The following is a 7,590-nucleotide window of genomic DNA, read 5'->3' as shown; positions in this document are numbered from 1 at the left end:
CCGAACCGGTATCTTAATACCCTGGTGCTACTAGGAGTACTAATAAAATACACATTAACATAATGTATATCCAATATACTTCTATCGACCTTTCCAGCCTTATCATCTACCAAGTATCTAGGGTAATTCCGTTCTAGTGACTGTTCCCCTTATCAAAGAAGCACTTAGTCTCGGGTTTGGGTTCAACCTTGGGTTTCTTCACTAGAGCAGCAACTGATTTGCCGTTTCATGAAGTATCCCTTCTTGCCCTTGCCCTTCTTGAAACTAGTGGTTTCACCAACCATCAACAATTGATGCTCCTTCTTGATTTCTACTTTCGCGGTGTCAAACATCACGAATATCTCAAGGATCATCATATCTATCCCTGATATGTTATAGTTCATCACGAACCTCTAGCAGCTTGGTGGCAATGACGTTGGAGAAACATCACTATCTCATCTGGAAGATCAACTCCCACTCAAGTGATTGTTGTACTCAGACAATCTGAGCACAAGCTCAATGATTGAGCTTTTCTCCCTTAGTTTGCAGGCTAAGAAAATCGTCGGAGGTCTCATACCTATTGATGTGGGCACGAGCCTGAAATCCCAATTTCAGTCCTCGAAACATCTCATATGTTCCGCGATGTTTCGAAAATGTCTTTGGTGCCTCAACTCTAAACCGTTTAACTGAACTATCACGTAGTTATCAAAACGTGTATGTCCGATGTTCGCAACATCCACAGACGACGTTTGGGGTTCAACACACTGAGTGGTGCATTAAGGACATAAGCTTTCTATTGCCCGCATAATCGCTACTGTCAACTTTCAACTATATTTTCTCTAGGAACGTATTTAAATAGTGGAACTAAAGCGCGAGCTGGTGACATAATTTACAAAGATCTTTTGACTATGTTCAGGATAATTAAGTTCATCTTATTAACTCCCACTCAGATAGACATCCCTCTAGTCATCTAAATGATTACATGATCCGAGTCAACTAGTCTGTGTTCGATCATCACGTGAGACGGACTAGTCATCATCGGTGAACATCTTCATGTTGATCGTATCTACTATACGACTCATGCTCGACCTTTCGGTCTCTTGTGTTCCGAGGCCATGTCTGTACATGCTAGGCTCGTCAAGTTAACCTAAGTGTTCCGCGTGTGTAAATCTGGCTTACACCCGTTGTACGTGAACGTAAGAATCTATCACACCCGATCATCACGTGGTGCTTCGAAACGACGAACTTTCGCAACGGTGCACAGTTAGGGGGAACACTTTCTTGAAATTTTAATGAGGGATCATCTTATTTACTACTGTCATTCTAAGCAAATAAGATGTATAAACATGATAAACATCACATGCAATCAAATAGTGACATGATATGGCCAATATCATATTGCTCCTTTTGATCTCCATCTTCGGGGCTCCATGATCATCATCGTCACCGGCATGACACCATGATCTCCCTCATCATGATCTCCATCATCGTGTCTCCATGAAGTTGTCTCACCAACTTATTACTTCTACTACTATGGCTACCGGTTAGCAATAAAGTAAAGTAATTACATGGCGTTGTTCAATGACACACAGGTCATACAATAAATAAAGACAACTCCTATGGCTCCTGCCGGTTGTCATACTCATCGACATGCAAGTCGTGATTCCTATTACAAGAACATGATCAATCTCATACATCACATATCATTCATCACATTCTTCTTGGCCATATCACATCACATAGCATACCCTGCAAAAACAAGTTAGACGTCCTCTAATTGTTGTTTGCATGTTTTACGTGGCTGCTATGGGTTTCCAGCAAGAACATTTCTTACCTACGCAAAACCACAACTTGATATGCCAATTGCTATTTACCCTTCATAAGGACCCTTTTCATCGAATCCGTTCCGACTAAAGTGGGAGAGACTGGCACCCGCTAGCCACCTTATGCACCAAGTGCATGTTAGTCGGTGGAACCTGTCTCACGTAAGTGTACGTGTAAGGTCGGTCCGGGCCGCTTCATCCCACAATACCGTCGAAACAAGATTGGACTAGTAATGGTAAGCATATTGAACAAAATCAACGCCCACAACTACTTTGTGTTCTACTCGTGCAAAGAATCTACGCAATAGACCTAGCTCATGATGCCACTGTTGGGGAACGTAGCAGAAATTCAAAATTTTCCTACGTGTCACCAAGATCTATCTATGGAGAAACCAGCAACGAGGGGAAGGAGAGTGCATCTACATACCCTTGTAGATCGCTAAGCGGAAGCGTTCAAGAGAACGGGGTTGAAGGAGTCGTACTCCTCGTGATCCAAATCACCGGAGATCCTAGTGCCGAACGGACGGCACCTCCGCGTTCAACACACTTACAGCACGGTGACGTCTCCCATGCCTTAATCCAGCAAGGGGAGAGGGAGAGGTTGAGGAAGACTCCATCCAGCAGCAGCACAATGGCGTGGTGGTGATGGAGGAGCGTGGCAATCCTGCAGGGCTTCGCCAAGCACCGCGGAAGAGGAGGAGAACTTGGGAGAGGGGGAGGGCTGCGCCAGAACTTGTGGTGCGGCTGCCCTCCCACCCCCACATATATATAGGGGCAAGGGAGAGGGGGGCCGGCCCCCTCAGATCTAATCTGAGGAGGGGGCGGCGGCCAAGGGGGGGAGGAGGGCCTCCCAAGTCAAGTGGAGGCCCTCCCCCTTAGGGTTTTCCCCCTCCCATGCGCATGGGCCTTGGGAGGGCTGGTGCCCCTGGCCCATTAAGGCTAGGGCGCCCACCTACAGCCCATGCTGCTGTATTGGACGTGGTGGAACAATTTCCGGACCTCCGGAATCCTCCGGAACCTTCTGGAAGCTTCCCGGTACAATACCGGAAAAACCCGAACTTTTCCCGGAACCCGAACAACAACTTTCCATATATAAATATTTACCTCCGGACCATTCCGGAACTCCTCGTGACGTCCGGGATCTCATCCGGGACTCCGAACAACATTCGGTAACCACATACAAACTTCCTTTATAACCCTAGCGTCATCGAACCTTAAGTGTGTAGACCCTACGGGTTCGGGAACCATGCAGACATGACCGAGACGTTCTCCGGTCAATAACCAACAGCGGGATCTGGATACCCATGTTGGCTCCCACATGTTCCACGATGATCTCATCGGATGAACCACGATGTCAAGGACTCAATCGATCCCGTATACAATTCCCTTTGTCTAACGGTATTGTACTTGCCCGAGATTCGATCGTCGGTATACCGATACCTTGTTCAATCTCGTTACCGGCAAGTCTCTTTACTCGTTCCGTAACACATCATCCCGTGATCAACCCCTTGGTCACATTGTGCACATTATGATGATGTCCTACTGAGTGGGCCCAGAGATACCTCTCCGTTTACACGGAGTGGCAAATCCCAGTCTCGATTCAAGCCAACCCAACAGACACTTTCGGAGATACCTGTAGTGCACCTTTATAGCCACCCAGTTACGTTGTGACGTTTGGTACACCCAAAGCATTCCTACGGTATACGGGAGTTGCACAATCTCATGGTCTAAGGAAAAGATACTTGACATTAGAAAAGCTATAGCATACGAACTACGATCTTTGTGCTAGGCTTAGGATTGGGTCTTGTCCATCACATCATTCTCCTAATGATGTGATCCCTTTATCAACGGCATCCAATGTCCATGGTCAGGAAAACGTAACCATCTATTGGTCAACGAGCTAGTCAACTAGAGGCTTACTAGGGACATGGTGTTGTCTATGTACCCACACATGTATCTGAGTTTCCTATCAATACAATTATAGCATGGATAATAAACGATTATCATGAACAAGGAAATATAATAATAATAACTAATTTATTATTGCCTCTAGGGCATATTTCCAACAGTAAATGGGCTATATGCGAACAGACCGTTAACAGGCTTTCTGTGGGCTAGCCCGCCACCTTTTGACCAAGTCAAACGGGCCGTCCTTTTCACAGGAATGGGCCTCTGTTGGGCCGTGCCACGTGTCGACGTATCATAGGCCTTAGGTCCAATGAGTGGATGACATCTGTCCCAACGGTGAGCCGACACGTGTTTCCTCCAGCCAAAGATCATTTTACATGTGGGAAAATCCCCATTGGTCGGGGCTGTTAACGGGTTATCAAATCCAAAACCAGACTCGATAGCTTAACAGGGGTTCCATTATAGTGGAAGCCACATGTCGGTCACCCTTGACGAAAGCACTTCTATGACGCGTGATTTATCGTCATGGAAGTGGACACTTCCATGATGATAATTTTGGTAATGTCATGGAACACTTCTACGACAACACAGGTATGACCAGGGACGGATTCAGGGGGGACAAGGGGGGGCGAGACCCCCCCCCTAACAATCGCGTGTTACCTTAATAGCAATTAGTCTGTTGCTAATTTTTCTCGCTAGGCAACTGCCCGTGACGTGCTTCGCCCCCCTATGCCAAAGCCCATGTACTGTTGTCACATGTGATTGCAGGCCAAAGGCCCAAATTCCAGGAAGAGAGAAAAAGAAAAGTAGCCCACCATGGAAGAGTCACGCTAGGAAGCAGTACGCATGGATCAGCCGTTCATGTCTCCTCTAATCTAAACCTAATTGCTTGGTTCCAACCTGCTAAAAAAATGAAACTGCTCCTGCGATGAACCTGCCGCCGGCCATCTGCTAGATCTTCTACCAAATCTCTCAGTCGAGAAGGGAAGATGACAATAAAGCGTCATTGTCGATCCAACAACGCAATCCTGCCGGCCGGGCGCACAGATGAGCAACCAAACGGGGAAAAAGGTTAGTCTTTATTTTTTAGAATTAGATTAGGTTGTCTTTCAAACCGTAGAAAGTGTCAATTATCTCACACGATCTGGTCTCAAATTCCTAATATCGCCACCGCCGCCCTATTGTTGCCATCAGCCACCACCAGGAAACACTATTATTTTTTATCGTTCTATCTCCTCTGCATCCAAACTCGAGCAAACGATGATACTGTGATGGCCGTTGTTGATCTCTGTTGCCGGCTTGCCATAAGCGCGACATCTTTGATGGCAGCAATGGATCGTTTCTTGAGGTATAAATGTAGTAACTTTTTTTACATTAACATATTATTAATATGGTCTGATACGGCAATCCCTAATGCTTTAGTTAGTAGCATATGTAGTTACATGTGTTTACTTGGTGAAAAATAGAAAGAATAGAACACATTGCACTTTTCAAATCATTTCCTTGAAGTTTGAACACTTTGCACTAAAAATCAGAAATCAAGTTGCCAATCGTATGATTATATAGGTAATTCTATAGCTGAATTTACACTGACAGTTGCAAGATATGTGTTATTTTCTCATACATCAATTAGTATATTTTTGCTATTACAAAATATACAATGTGATTTTATATGAGACGATATATATACTAAAGTGTGTGCAAGTTATCTCTTTGGCCCCCCCTATGTTCAAATCCTGGCTCCGTCCCTGGGTATGACTATCTTGATTCTGTCATAAAATCGTCATGGATGTACATGCATGACATAAAACGTGACCTATTATGACAAACACGTATCATCACGGAAGTGTATTTTTTTTTGTAGTGCTAACACAATCGTTAGAATGCGGTAGTATAATGTCTTGTTAGTCTACTGCATTTGATTGCTGCATTTGTTTGTTGCATAGCATGCATATAGATTATTATCTGGTCACTAATAGTTGATCTGGTGACTGTAGGTGGTATCGGTATCTATCCATTACCCGCACCCTCCTTCTTAGCATGCTTGTCCTTCGGTGTTCGGCATCATCTCTGTCCCAGCAAAGTGATGCCCTGGTACCAAGTGTTCCAGACACCATTTGCAGGAGTTATGCCCAAGTATCGCGTCGATATCTTTTCGCCACCCACCCATATCGTTTTGGTGATAGACTTGTATCTATCCCGAATCGTGCCCTCCATCTCGTCCCTTTGGCAACCCTTCCTGATCTTTGTTATCAGAAAAAGGGCAATGCCATCAAGCTTTGCTTTTCCACCTCCATCCTACCCTGTTAATCCATTCTTTGGACATGTACGGTTCCCATCGTACGCTTTATGATGATGTGGTTGTAACCTCCATGTTCCACCCCATGATCACCAAGTCCGTCCTCGCCTCTATGTCCGTCCAGATGCAACCGGTGTCCCGCCAGCACTTGGTGTAGCATAGATTACGCCAACTCCTTCCACACATGACATCGATTCACTTTCATGCACCCCGCCACAGCATATCCTGCGAGATTTGTGTGCTTAGGTATGCATGCATATTATTGTTGTGAGTAGCAGTAGTACGTGATGTTGCTTGATTATTTATATTATTTGTATGTTTGTGTGCTTTTGTTTTTGTGGTTTCTTTTGCTTCTTTCTTTGGGCCTTCGATGTTACGTATTTTCCCCTTATTAAAGTTGCTCGTCAACCGACACCAGGCCCGAAGATTCAGCAAGGAGTTCAAATGTTTGGAAACTCAGCTAAACGGAATGAAGTTATCAGCCGACTGCAGTGAAATTGGGAATATCTCGTCTGAATGCGAAAGAAGTCCTGGATGGACTGTCAGTATCAAGTTTCCATTATCGTGCACTCCTGACAACAATACGGATAATCAAGTTTGCCTCAGTGGGCACTCTTCATAGCAGAAATGATCAAATCAGCAAGAAGATAAATTATGTTCAAGATCAACAGTATATTATCAGTCAAAGGTATGGCTCTTATGCAAGGTTTGATTCATCTATGAGGATGATTTTGAAACATGCTATACTTGGAAGAAAGCAAGAGTGTGCCATGTATTCAATACTCAGAAAGGAGGATAGTCCAGCAAACCTCGCTTCATACAAGTAATCAACGGCAGAAATATTAACGTGGTATATATTTGTGGTAAACGGTCCGCGTATCACAATGACAAGCTTCTGTTGTAGGCAACCTAGTCTTCCCTCGCAAGCTACTAGAGAAGCTTCCAAGGCAGGATTCCTCTATCTTCCTCGGTATGATACATGGATGACTTCCCGTGCAAGGTACTCTGTCTTCTTCGGTACACAACTGCAACAGTTTCTGGCATAAGGTACCGAGTCCTTCCCCAACAAGTCTTTAAGGGGGGAAGCCTCTGAGGTACGGTAACTAGTCTTCCTCAGCAAGATACTAATGAAAGCCTCGAGCGCAAGCCATCCAATTTCCCTTCAATACGTTATTGGTACAAGATATTACAATGTGAATTGGCAGTATATGGCAGTGCATCCCAAGAACCAGATCGGCAACAGTTGTGTTAGAAGCAAGAATCAGTCAGAATACAAGTCTGCCTCGGGAATCAAATCTCATGCTGCCACGTTCTTGAAAGTCAGTGGTACGATGGTGAAGTCAAGGTGAGAATTCGGAAATCTCACGAGTCATGCAAGAATAAGAAAGTCGGTTATATACCTCAGTGGTGATGCAAGAACCGACAAGTTTTGGAGAAAGACAACATGGGACAGCAAATTTTGACAGTACTCAGCAAGGCCAGTTTCCTCATACTAGGCAAAGTGATATCATTAACTCATGGCACCAGTTGGTATGCTTTACAGCAAAAATGAGCTAGATGCAAGTACGTGTGAACCTGGGA

The sequence above is a fragment of the Triticum dicoccoides genome, chromosome 7B (genome assembly GCF_002162155.2).
Source record: "Triticum dicoccoides isolate Atlit2015 ecotype Zavitan chromosome 7B, WEW_v2.0, whole genome shotgun sequence".
Taxonomy (NCBI): domain Eukaryota; kingdom Viridiplantae; phylum Streptophyta; class Magnoliopsida; order Poales; family Poaceae; genus Triticum; species Triticum dicoccoides.
This window is presented reverse-complemented; position numbering follows the sequence as displayed.